The sequence below is a fragment of the Pollachius pollachius genome (assembly GCF_949987615.1).
Source record: "Pollachius pollachius genome assembly, chromosome: 20".
NCBI lineage: Eukaryota > Metazoa > Chordata > Actinopteri > Gadiformes > Gadidae > Pollachius > Pollachius pollachius.
The window spans coordinates 11,350,922-11,365,387 of NC_136953.1; positions in this window are offsets into that span (position 1 = coordinate 11,350,922).

The following is a 14,466-nucleotide window of genomic DNA, read 5'->3' on the forward strand; positions in this document are numbered from 1 at the left end:
TTGATTCCATAAGTGCTTCTCTTTGGGGTTGTCTTGACTGGGTCTTGTCTTCAACGACCAACCAATCCGTTATACTAAGGCCATTGTCAAAAGTATTACCCTAACAGGAGCATTGACTTGTCTTGTTGACATTTAGTAAGTGCTACTTGTTGGGGTAGTTTTACTTGACTTACACAACTATATACACTGCTTGTTCTCAGATTTTAAACTCCGCAAGATAACCTGAAATAGAGGCATTGGTGGTATCTAAATTCCATAAGTGCTTCTCTTTGGGGTTGTCTTTATTGGGTCTTGTCTTCAACTCCCAACCAAACCGTGAAACTACGGGATTCATTTGTCAAAAGTATTACCCTAACAGGAGCATTGACTTGTCTTGTTTACATTTAGTAAGTGCTACTTGTTGGGGTAGTTTTACTTGACTTACACAACTATATGCACTGCTTGTTCTTACATTTTAAACTCAGCAAGATAACCTGAAATAGAGGCATTGGTGGTATCTAAACACCATAAGTGCTTCTCTTTGGGGTTGTCTTGATTGGGTCTTGTCTTCAACTCCCAACCAAACCGTGAAAGTACGGGATTCATTTGTCAAAAGTATTACCCTAACAGGAGCATTGACTTGTCTTGTTTAAATTTAGTAAGTGCTACTTGTTGGGGTAGTTTTACTTGACTTACACAACTATATACACTACTTGTTCTCAGATTTTAAACTCCGCAAGATAACCTGAAATAGAGGCATTGGTGGTATCTAAATTCCATAAGTGCTTCTCTTTGGGGTTGTCTTTATTGGGTCTTATCTTCAACTCAAACCATTCACTCAACTCAACCATACTCTATATTAGATGAGTAGATTCTGACCTGCCACATAATTCCATGATCTTCCCCAGGTGAGACTACATTGAGGATCAAGAAAGGTTGGGTTATTCAGTGCTTCTCTTTGGGGTTGTCTTGTTTCCATCCTTAACCAGTTAAACTTAAACTCTCCAAGATAACCTGAAATAGAGGCATTGATGGTATCTAAATTCCATAAGTGCTTCTCTTTGGGGTTGTCTTGATTGGGTCTTGTGTTCAACTCCCAGCCAAACCGTGAAACTACGGGATTCATTTGTCAAAAGTATTACCCTAACAGGAGCATTGACTTGTCTTGTTTACATATAGTAAGTGCTACTTGTTGGGGTAGTTTTACTTGACTTGCACAACTATACAAACTGCTTGTTCTCAAATTTTAAACTCAGCAATATAACCTGAAATAGAAGCATTGGTGGTATCTAAATTCCATAAGTGCTTCTCTTTGGGGTTGTCTTGATTGGGTCTTGTCTTCAACTCCCAACCAATCCGTGAAACTACGGAATGCATTTGTCAAACGTATTACCCTAACTCAAGCATTGACTTGTCTTTTTTGAATTAAGTAAGTGCTACTTGTTGGGGTAGTTTTACTTGACTTACACAGTCATATCCCCTGCATGTTCTCAAAACCTTCTTAAACACTTCAAGATAACCTGAAATAGAGGCATCGGTGGTACTGTTATTCCATAAGTGCTTCTCTTTGGGGTTATCTTGATTGTCACCTCATTGAATGCTATTTGTTACTTGATACTAGTTTTTTGTGATGAGGAATTGTTCACCTGGGTAAAAAGTGTGGTCGTTAACAACCGTCTACCAAATCGTTGGTGCATTTCAAACAAAAAAATGGGGAGGGCCTGGCGGAGCATCCTCTATATTAGATGAGCAGACTCTGACCTGCCACATCATTCCATGATCTTCACCAGGTGAGACTACATTGAGGATCAAGAAAGGTTGGGTTATTCAGTGCTTCTCTTTGGGGTTGTCTTGTTTCCATCCTTAAACAGTTAAACTTAAACTCTCCAAGATAACCTGAAATAGAGGCATTGGTGGTTATTTGATCCCATAAGTGCTTCTCTTTGTGGTTGTCTTGACTGGGTCTTGTCTTCAACGACCAACCAATCCGTGATACTAAGGACATTGTCAAAAGTATTACCCTAACAGGAGCATTGACTTGTCTTGTTTACATTTAGTAAGTGCTACTCGTTGGTGTAGTTTTACTTGACTTACACAACCATATCTACTGCTTGTTCTCAAATTTAAACTCAGCAAGATAACCTGAAATAGTGTCATTGGTGGTATCTAAATTCCATAAGTGCTTCTCTTTGGGGTTGTCTTGATTGGGTCTTGTCTTCAACTCCCAACCAAACCGTGAAACTACGGGATTCATTTGTCAAAAGTATTACCATGACAGGAATTTTGACTTGTCTTGTTTACATTTAGTAAGTGCTACTTGTTGGGGTAGTTTTACTTGACTTACACAACTATATGCACTGCTTGTTCTCAAATTTTAAACTCAGCAAGATAACCTGAAATAGAGGCATTGGTGGTATCTAAATTCCATAAGTGCTTCTCTTTGGGGTTGTCTTGATTGGGTCTTGTCTTCAACTCCCAACCAAACCATGAAACTACAGGATTCATTTGTCAAAAGTATTACCCTAACAGGAGCATTGACTTGTCTTGTTTACATTTAGTAAGTGCTACTTGTTGGGGTAGTTTTACTTGACTTACACAACTATATGCACTGCTTGTTCTCAAATTTTAAACTCAGCAAGATAACCTGAAATAGAGGCATTGGTGGTATCTAAATTCCATAAGTGCTTCTCTTTGGGGTTGTCTTGATTGGGTCTTGTCTTCAACAACCAACCAATCCGTGATACTAAGGCCATTGTCAAAAGTATTACCTCAACAGGAGCATTGACTTGTCTTGTTTACATTTAGTAAGTGCTACTTGTTGGGGTAGTTTTACTTGACTTACACAACCATATGCACTGCTTGTTCTCAAATTTTAAACTCAGCAATATAACCTGAAATAGAGGCATTGGTGGTATCTAAATTCCATAAGTGCTTCTCTTTGGGGTTGTCTTGATTGGGTCTTGTCTTCAACTCCCAACCAATCCGTGAAACTACGGGATGCATTTGTGAAAAGTATTACCCTAACAGGAGCATTGACTTGACTTGTTTACATTTAGTAAGTGCTACTTGTTGGGGTAGTTTTACTTGACTTACACAACTATATACACTGCTTGTTCTCAAATTTTAAACACAGCAAGATAACCTGAAATAGAGGCATTGGTGGTATCTAAATTCCATAAGTGCTTCTCTTTGGGGTTGTCTTGACTGGGTTTTATCTTCAACTCAAACCATTTCGTGAAACTACGGGATGCATTTGTCAAACGTATTACGCTAACTCAAGCATTGACTTGTCTTTTTTGAATTAAGTAAGTGCTACTTGTTGGGGTACTTTTACTTGACTTACACAGTCATATCCCCTGCATGTTCTCAAAAGCTTCTTAAACACTTCAAGATAACCTGAAATAGAGGCATTGGTGGTATTGTTATTCCATAAGTGCTTCTCTTTGGGGTTGTCTTGATTGGGTCTTGTCTTCAACTCCCAACCAAACCGTGAAACTACAGGATTCATTTGTCAAAAGTATTACCCTAACAGGAGCATTGACTTGTCTTGTTTACATTTAGTAAGTGCTACTTGTTGGGGTAGTTTTACTTGACTTACACAACTATATGCACTGCTTGTTCTCAAATTTTAAACGCAGCATGATAACCTGAAATAGAGGCATTGGTGGTATCTAAATTCCATAAGTGCTTCTCTTTGGGGTTGTCTTGTTTCCATCCTTAACCAGTTAAACTTAAACTCTCCAAGATAACCTGAAATAGAGGCATTGGTGGTAATTTGATTCCATAAGTGCTTCTCTTTGGGGTTGTCTTGACTGGGTCTTGTCTTCAACGCCCAACCAATCCGTGAAACTACGGCAATTGTCAAAAGTATTACCCTAACAGGAGCATTGACTTGTCTTGTTTACATTTAGTAAGTGCTACTTGTTGGGGTAGTTTTACTTGACTTACACAACCATATCTACTGCTTGTTCTCAAATTTAAACTCAGCAAGATATCCTGAAATAGAGGCATTGGTGGTATCTAAATTCCATAAGTGCTTCTCTTTGGGGTTGTCTTGATTGGGTCTTGTCTTCAACTCCCAACTAATCCATGAAACTACGGGATGCATTCGTCAAAAGTGTTACCCTAACAGGAGCATTGACTTGTCTTGTTTACATTTAGTAAGTGCTACTTGTTGGGGTAGTTTTACTTGACTTACACAACTATATGCACTGCTTGTTCTCAAATTTTAAACTCAGCAAGATAACCTGAAATAGAGGCATTGGTGGTATCTAAATTCCATAAGTGCTTCTCTTCGGGGTTGTCTTGATTGGGTCTTGTCTTCAACTCCCAACTAATCCATGAAGCTACGGGATGCATTTGTCAAAAGTGTTACCCTAACAGGAGCATTGACTTGTCTTGTTTACATTTAGTAAGTGCTACTTGTTGGGGTAGTTTTACTTGACTTACACAACTATATACACCGCTTGTTCTCAGATTTTAAACTCAGCAAGATAACCTGAAATCGAGGCATTGATGGTATCTAAATTCCATAAGGGCTTCTCTTTGGGGTTGTCTTGATTGGGTCTTGTCTTCAACTCAATCCATTTCGTGAAACTATGGGATGCATTTGTCAAACGTTTTACCCTAACTCAAGCATTGACTTGACTTTTTTGAATTAAGTAAGTGCTTCTTGTTGGGGTAGTTTTACTTGACTTACACAGTCATATCCCCTGCATGTTCTCAAAACCTTCTTAAACACTTCCTACCTTAAATAGAGGCATTGGTGGTATTGTTATTCCATAAGTGCTTCTCTTTGGGGTTATCTTGATTGTCACCTCATCAAATGCTAATTGTTGCTTGATACTAGTTGTTTGTGATGAGGAATTGTTCACCTGGGAAAAAAGTGTGGTCGTTAACAACCGTCTACAAAATCGTTGGTGCTTTTCAAACAAAAAAATGGGGAGGGCCTGGCGGAGCATCCTCTATATTAGATGAGCAGATTCTGACCTGCCACATCATTCCATGATCTTCCTCAGGTGAGACAACATTTAGGATCAAGAAAGGTTGGGTTATTAAGTGCCTCTCTTTGGGGTTGCATTGTTTCCATCCTTAACCAGTTAAACTTAAACTGTCCAAGATAACCTGAAATAGAGGCATTGGTGGTATCTAAATTCCATAAGTGCTTCTCATGGGGTTGTCTTGATTGGGTCTGGTCTTCAACTCCCAACCAATCCGTGAAACTACGGGATGCATTTGTCAAAAGTATTACCCTAACAGGAGCATTGACTTGTCTGGTTTACATTTAGTAAGTGCTACTTGTTGGGGTAGTTTTACTTGACTTACACAACCATATCTACTGCTTGTTCTCAAATTTTAAACTCAGCAAGATAACCTGAAATAGAGGCATTGATGGTATCTAAATTCCATAAGTGCTTCTATTTGGGGTTGTCTTGATTGGGTCTTGTCTTCAACTCAATGTGCTACTTGTCGGGGTACCTTTACTCGACATACACAGCCATATCCCCTGCTTGTTCTAAAACCTGGTTAAACACTTCAAGATAACCTGAAATAAAGGCATTGGTGGTGTTGTGATTCCATAAGTGCTTCTCTTTGGGGTTGTCTTGATTGTCACCTCGTCAAATGCTAATTATTTCATATGAATCATATATCCTATATGAATCATCTCCATAAAAGATCAAACAATCCGATTCCATAAAATGTTTCATAAAATGTATACGTGTAAAAGTTTACAGTTTGCCCATGTCACAGAAGTGATGAGTCACCGATTGACGAAGATGGGCCCAACACTGCGGGTTTTCAAGTTAATTAAAAAAAAAAGCCAAGGAGATAATGTGCGGCTTAATGAAACGGGTGGTTTGGCGCCCTCCAGTGGCCGTTGAAGTCATAACTGTGGATGCAGACGTCAATGTTCCATCCGTTGAAGTCAGAACTGTGGATGCAGAAATCGATGGATCCGCTGTTGAAGTAGAACAGTACTTTGAACATTAGTTTGAGAAGTCAGTGGGTCAGATGTCAATGGTCCATTTGTTGAAGTCAGAACTGTTGATGCAGAAGTCAATGGTCCATCTGTTGAAGTAAGAACTGTGGATGCAGACGTCAATGGTCCATTTGTTGAAGTCAGAACTGTTGATGCAGAAGTCAATGGTCCATCTGTTGAAATCAGAACTGTGGATGCAGAAGTCGATGGTTGATCTGTTGAAATCAGAATTGTGGATGCAGAAGTCGATGCCTCTGCTGTTGAAGTCAAAACTGTGACGTCAGAAGTCGATGGCTCTGATGTTGAAGTATGAACAGTAGTTTGAGAAGTCATTGTGTCAGAAGTCACTATTCCATCTGTTGAAGTCAGAAGTGTGGATGCAGAGGTCAAAGCCCATTTGTTGAAATTAGAACTGTTGACGCAGAAGTCAATTGTCCATTCGTTGAAGTCATATCTGTGGATGTAGAAGTCACTGTTCCATCCGTTGAAGACAGAACTGTGGATGCAGAAGTCGATGGATCTGCTGTTGAAGTTTGAACCGTAGTTTGAGAAGTCAGTGGGTCAGATGTAAACGGTCCATCTGTGGACGTCAGAACTGTGGATGCAGAGGTCAATGGTCCATTTGTTGAAGTCAGAATTGTGGATGCAGAAGTCAATGGTTCTGCTGTTGAAGTCAAAACTATGACATCAGAAGTTGATGGCTCTGCTGTTGAAGTTTGAACCGTAGTTTGAGAAGTCAATGGGTCAGAAGTAACTGCTCCATCTGTCGAGGTCAGAACTGTGGATGCAGAAGTCAACGGTCCAATTGTTTTAGTCAGAATTGTGGATGCAGAAGTCAATACTCCATCTGTTGAAGTCATAACTGTGGATGCAGAAGTCAATGGCTCTGCTGTTGAAGTTTGAACCAATGCTTGAGAAGCCAATTGGTCAGCATTTCTTTCAACTTCTTTCAATTTGATAATGTAAAAATCGAGTGCAATATCTGCACTCGAAGTTTGACGCAAAGTCAGGCAATAAAGCAGGCTCATAAATCTTTCAACCATGAGATTTGTTCATGTAGAAAGAGAGTTGCAGCCCTACCTAGCACCCAGTGCAATTTAGTTTATTTATTAACACATGTATCGTTGCTAGTTTACACCCGCCGCAAAGCTGATTTTTTAAATCTCATTTTATCCCCCTACTTCCCTCGCAGCAGTTACAAGGAGAGTGTGGTTCCCGAGACGCACAGAGTGAGATGCTCCAAAGTTAAACTTATAGTTTACGTCATTTCGGAACCAATGTCATGTGAATATAACGTGTCAAATCTAACTTTGACTACGTTATGGCTAGCATGTCTGTGGTGAGGGTGGAGTGTTCTGACATTTATCAGGACTGACGTACACAAGCACCGCAGACCTGGGTTCAAGTCCCACCAATAACCCTATCAAACATAATATATCTTTTGAACCGATGTCACGTGAATTGTAAAGTCAATTATGACACCACCGAGACGCACATGCTCATGAGTGTGATGCTCGGAAGGTATACTTATAGTTGACGTCATATAGGAATCAATGTCATGTGAATATAACGTGTCAAATTTAACTTTGGCCACATTATGTCTATCATGTTTGTGGTCAAGTGGCGTGTCTTGATGTTAATAAGGGCAGATGATCATTCGCACAGCAGACCTGGGTTCCAATTCATTGTTGGTCTCTGTGGCGCAGGTGATAGAGCTGTTACCTATCTGTTCTGGAGACATGTGTTCGATTCCTGCCTTGACAGGTTTTGTGGCAATGAATGTATGGTGAACGGATGATTGCGAATAACTGTCTGTGTGAAGTGATTGCTGTGAATGACTTAATTCACATTAATCAATTTGGCCAGACGGTAATTCGGAATGAATGGGTGAGTGGGATTGACAGTATGGGAGAATGGGTGTCCCACAGACCCCATATGAATGTGTGAGAGTATAGATCCCTTCACTAGACAGATGTTCCCACCAACCACCGTGGAAGAAATAGAACACATGTCCCCAGAACAGATAGGAAACAGCTCCCCTGCCGAGGCACCTCTTATTGGTAAAAGGTTCTAAAGTTAAAAAGTCATCTCCCTAATTCTCTCCCAGAAGTTTCAAGGAGACTGTGATGGCTGGGACTTGAGCCCATGTCTCCAGATCTCGGTTGAGGTTTGGTGTGCATCGACTACCTCCGGTACAAACAACGAGACACACAGAGCAAGGTGCTCAGAAGTTATACTTATAGTTGACCTCATATAGGAATCAATGTCATGTGAATATAACGTGTCAAATATAACTTCGACCAGATTACCACTTGCATGTCTTTGGTCAAGTGGAGTGTCTTGATGTTAATAAGGGCAGATGAGCATAAGCACTGCAGACCTGGGTTCAAGTCCCCACCAACAACACTCTCTTCAAACCTATTGGATGTTTTGAACCGATGTCTCGTGAATTGTAAAGTCAATAACCTCTCACCAAATCATTGCTGGTGCCTCTGTGGCGCAGGTGGTAGAGCTGTTACCTATCTGTTCTGGAGACATGTGTTAGATTCCTGCCACGGCAGGTTTTGTGGGATGGTGAACGGATGATTGGGAATAACTGTCTGTGTGAAATGATTGTGGTGAATGACTTGTTATGTGCAGATCTGCTCCATGTTTTGCAGAGCTCCTCCTTCAGCCCCTCCTTCTCCTCGTTACCTGGCACCTAAAGCCTGGGAGGCTTCACTCACTCGCTGGCCAGCCAGGGCTAGCAGCAAGGTCCCCATTCACCAGCTGGATTAACCTTTGTTACAAAAAACCCAGTTTTCTTAGATTCTTAGATTGTTTGTCTGCTTCATGTTACTTCCCTCGAGCCGGGTCGTAACATATTGGGGGCTCATCCGGGATAAATCTGGATGAGTTTTGCAGAGTTAATTTTTTTTCTATTTTTCCCCTAGACAGAGTAACCTGGTATGCTTTGGTGGTGTTTGGCAGTGTGGCTGTGAGCAGCTTCTTTTCATGGTGAGTATGGTGAGTATTGAATCTGAGTGCTATGATTTTAAGTTGTGAGTGATCTCCCTGGTTAGTTAGGGAGTGTGCCGGCTGCTGGGCAGAGCAATCTATCCTTCCATCGGTGCACTATTTGTTATTTTGCCTTTTCTATTTTCGAGGTAATCCTGACAGTTAGGGTTAGTTTAAAGTTAGGCAGGTGCCAGGGGGCTTGCTTAGATGATCATTTGCACTCGGAGGCTTGCTCACTGTGCTCAGCAGTGATTGATTTGTAAAGTTATTTGAGTTAGTGATTGCTTATGGGGACAGTTGTGGTAACTTGTCCAGGGTCCTAACTTTGTTTTTGTACAGCTTCTGGATTTGTCAAGTGGTGGTGTGTAGCTTGACTTTGTCGGCTAGTTCTCCCGGAGGTTGATGTTGCCTTAGTCTTGATTACCAGCAGGGTCCATTTTGGTAGTCCATTTAGGAGTTGCTTTGTCAGCTCACTAAAGAACAGCTCCTTAGCCTTGCCAGTCATTATGACATTGAGATTGCCAGTGCTGATAAACGTCTTAAAGATAGTTTAAGAGAAGCACCTAAGGCTAGCCTAGCAGAAGGAGGCGTCCTAAAGACGTCGGCTTTACCAGCATATCAGCATCAACTTGTTCTTCCTCAAATGCCAGATGCTGTGCTGGAGTTCAGGTTGACGGACATCTGGCCGGGAAGATGTCCGTCAACAAGAGCTGACTTTAACATTATTGCTCTCAGCCACTCCCTCTTTTCGCTGATTGGACGCACAAAATTTGGATGGAGAAAACCCACTAACATACTGCAGACCCAGACGTAGTACTGAAGGGAAATTAACAGAGATGGGACAAAGTCACTGTTTGGCAAGTCCCAAGTCTTAGCAGTCAAGTCAGAGTCGAGTCCCAAGTCAAGACAGGGAAAGGCAAGTCGAGTCCACGTCAAAGTCACACCAAAGCCAAGTCGAGTCCAAGTCCAAGTCCCAAACTTTTTCAAGTCTTGAACAAGTCATGTATTTTTACTTAATAATGTCATTATTAGGCTATTGATCATAATTTCAACATATCACTCTAATGTACAGTCATTTCTTATCAACACAGTTATAATATGTTCATTGTTTGTCTTCAAATGTGTTATGATATGCACATGCGCCGAAATCGTATCTTTTTAAAAGTAGCCCAATAGGGTGGGAAAACCACCCAATCTGGCAACACTGCTGAACGTCCTCACCTCCAGCGTCAACGTAAATCAATGAGACCAACTGAAACGAAGCCAATATGAAACTTTAACTGTGATTCTGAAGAAAGCATAAATGATATCAAAATTCAGTTTAGATATTATTGAAGATACGAGTGTGTAGATTTGTTATATTTTTTGAACGAAGGTAAATGGTTGAACAATGATTTAGTTACGATGTCTTAAGTGTCAGAGGCTGGCCAGACGGCTTCAATGGGACCAACTCAAAACGCAGCTGATATGAAACTAAAACTGTTATTCTGAATAAAGTATAAACAATATCGAAATTTCGTTCGTGGATATTATTGAAGTGTAGATTTGTCTTCGCTCGCTGTTTTTTTTTTCATCTTCACGGAAGTGAATGCGTCTTGGGTGTATAGCCCTCTAGGCGGGAAATAGGTTAGATATCTAAAACTACAAATGTTTTTGACTCAAGACATGTCGAGTCATTACAAGTCAAAGAGGCAAAGTCCGAGTCAAGTCTCAAGTCAATAGCAGTCAAGTCTAAGTCTAGTCGCAAGTCATGCGTAATTTTGTCAAGTCGAGTCTGAAGTCATCAAAATCATGACTCGAGTCCAAGTCATGTGACTCGAGTCCACATCTCTGGAAATTAAAATTTAGCCGAAGTACTTTGGCGGGCGGAGCCAGGCTAGGAGATCTTGGGAGTGTGTAAAAAAAAGAACGAAGCACCAAGAACCAGCCTGGCGTGGATTCTACTGTGACGAAATGGGGGGGAAATAGTGTTGCCCAATCTGGCAACGCTGGTCTCCGCCGACCCCTCTAGGTGAACAACAACCTCCGCTTCCACATCCAGCAGCCACAACAGGCGGAACCGCCTGTCCGCTGTTGTGCGCTGACTCAATCCCCTGAAGAACGGTATGAATAGAAAAGCAGGAGGGGGTCTATTTTGAGTTTGCATGATTGTATGATAATGGCTTTCTTTTATTCATCCCATATTGTATTCACCGGAGGAAGATACAAAGTGGAAGTGGTAGTCCACAAGCCGGTGTTCACGAAAGTTTCAACTGCTACTTTGCAAATAAAAGCTTGCAGGAAAATCTGCAGCCCCATCACAGGGGGATGATGTCAAAACTGGTTTATGGATTGGTTAGAAGAAAACGCTACATGGAAGCATGGATCGACTGTGTGTTCGTTTGTGGTTAGTGCATCCCGTGCGCATTGATTGATTGCTTAATGCGCAACAGGTGCGCAAGCCGGCCCATTGCCCCAGAGAGTCTGCTCGGTTGCGCACGCACCACCAGATGCGGCACACGGCGGACTCAAAGTATCGAGACCTAATTGAATGAAGCTGAAGTTATTATTTTGCTTTTTAAAATCGAAAATTTCCTTTGTGTTTTTACCTGTTTGCGACAAAGGACTGAATCTGTGATTTAATAGGATATAGTTAAATTGAAGAAGATTGTCATGTAAGTTAATGTATACCTAATGCCAGTGAGGTAACACAATGGTGATTGAGCCTATGGCCCACTGATGAAAGCCCTTCCATTTGAAGTTTTATGAATAACCAAGTGTCTTTGAGGTGCAGTGGTAAGACCTGCTGAATTACGTGCTTGGGACCCAGCTTCAAGTCCTGCTTATGACTGTTGTTTTTCAACCACATAGTCATGTGGAATGTAATGTCAAATATTCTTCTGGATATCTCCAGCGCTGTGGCGAGCTCCCGGTCATCAGCCCCATTGCGGATGAAGTACATTGTGAAGTGACTCTTGGGTTCGAGTCACTTCACAATGTATCAATTTAGCCTCAATGCCTTGATGGTCGATTGCTCTTGGTTGTGGTCACCAGAGATCCTGGTTCATGTCCCCTGGACATTAGGCTATCTATATTATAAACTATAATTAATTACTATAACTATGATTAAACTATATGAAAAACTATAGATCTAGATCTATAGGATAGAATTTATCCCGTGTCAGTCAGGGTCAGGTAGTTTAGGTTTCTGGCTGCTTTACTTTTTTTTTTTGTGGTTGTATCAAGGTTTAACTGAGTGAACATCTGTACAAATGTCATGATGTTTTAGGTTTTGGGTCTTTCTTTTCACAATATCTGTTCTGTCTGCCTTTGTACAATATATTGTAAACTCTTAAATGCAACCTTAATTACAGGTTGCATTTAAAAGGTTGGTTCAAACATTTGTATAAATAAATGTTTTAGTCACATCTTGGTATTCTTATTTGATTGGACTATTTCCCTCTAAACTCATCCACCTTTCTGTGTTGTTGTTTTTTCTTGCCCTGTGAAAAAGTATAGAAGAGAAGCTGTTATTTATTTGGCAACAGACTGTCTCTACAGCATTCAGAGCTTGTTCAGCTGCATTCTGTCTGGCTATTATTTTGGATCTCCCGACTCCCATTTAATAAAACCCTCAAAATAAATCTGAGGAACACACAGACAACACACAGACACTAAGGTAGTCTAGTAGGTCCAGTTTAGTAGGATTTCATAGAACATAATCGGGAAAGATCCAAGATCCATCCTTACCTGTGCTAAAAATAGAAAATAGGAAAACTACCTCCTAAGAACAGCATAAGGGATAGGTGGCAAAATGAAGATATCAAAGTTAAAGGGAACGAAAGAAGGATACAAACACACACACACACACACACACGCGCGTCCTGTGTGCACAGTGGTAATGTATTGTACCCGACAGAGACTGGTTGGGTGAGGCACACCCATTTCCCATCTCCTAACGCCATAGTCTCCATGTGTCCCAGAAAGAGGTGTTTTAAGACTGCTAAAGTATGCAACGTTGTTGTAGACAATTGGAATCAGCGGCTGTGAAGAGCTTGCAGTGTAGTGTTGATCCATTTATCCATCTTTCTATCCACATATCTATTATCTATACTTAACATAGAAACATAAACCCAAGTACAGACACACACACACACACAGGCGTAGACTCACACAGACGCACACAAATTAAACATTTCATAGCATTAGGCTCAATTCATGCACATGCAGATTTCCCTGTCCATCACTTTGAGTCGTGAAGGTCACATCAAATGATATGGTTTGTCTTTGTGTGTGTGTCAGTATGTGTTTGCGTATGTGTGTGTGTGTGTATATATAAATATATATATATATATATATATATGTATATATATAAATATATATACATATTGTGGCATCCCGCCCCTGAAGCCTCGGCCTGAACGGTCCCGTGGGACCGTGAAGGACGGGGTGTACCACCCCCACCCACCAGCCGGCGACGGAGAGCACCGGGTCCTTCCCCCCAATCAGGGTGATTGGGGGACACCTGGCCGAAAACCGGGGAGCCATCTTAAGAGGAGGGCCAGACCAAGAGCAAGAGAGAGGCAGAGACACACATGGACTGCAGAGGCGTGAGGCTCACGGAGACCCACGCGCACCCTTATCCTGTCTTTGTTGCTTACAATAAACGCCGAAGTCGGCTTAAACCAACCGTTGCCACGTGCTTTCCTGATACACGGCTCATTCTCCAAGCCGGAGACCACAATATATAAATATATATAGATATGGTGGAGGATGCGGGCAACTCGACCGCGCTACGGGCCAGTTTTGTGAGGGAACCCCCTTCAGCCGGCATGCAGAACCCGGATGGGACCGCGGCGACGCCCGCCCAGCAGCAGCGGGAGACCACAGAGAGTCTGGCCCTGCTCTACGAGGTCGTACTACGGCTCACCGAACTAAGCGCCGCGACCGCCGCCGCAACCGCCTCCGCGACCGCCGCCCCGATGCAGCCGGAGACGACGCCGCCAGAGACGACGCGGCCCGAGATGAGGCCGCGGGAGACGAGGCCGCGGGAGGCGGGGCCGCGAGACGAGCCACGCCGGCATGCTAGTGACCTGCTGGGCACAGGGGAAAACAGGAGGCCCGACCATACCGGCGCGGGTAATGAACCGGGGCACGCAGGCCCTCGTGGATACCGGCAGTGTGGTCACTGTCCTCCGCCCCGACTTGGCGGGCGGGAAGGAGGGCGCGCCCATAGAGGTGACCTGCATACACGGGGACGGCCGGACGCTCGAGACCTGCCACGTCGTCATCCGGACCCCGCACGGGGTATTCACGATGCGGGCAGGGATCGTACCCCACCTACCGGTGCCGCTGCTAATCGGGAAGGACTGCCCGATCTTCCACCGGCTACCGGACCCGGTGCGTGAACTCCGGAGCCGGAGAGAACCACCCCGCAGGTGACCCACCAACGCACGAGTGACGCGGTGGTCCCGGGCCCTCCGAAACATCAGGTATTTTCTCCTAGGGAGGGAGGTCATCCTGGTCACCAA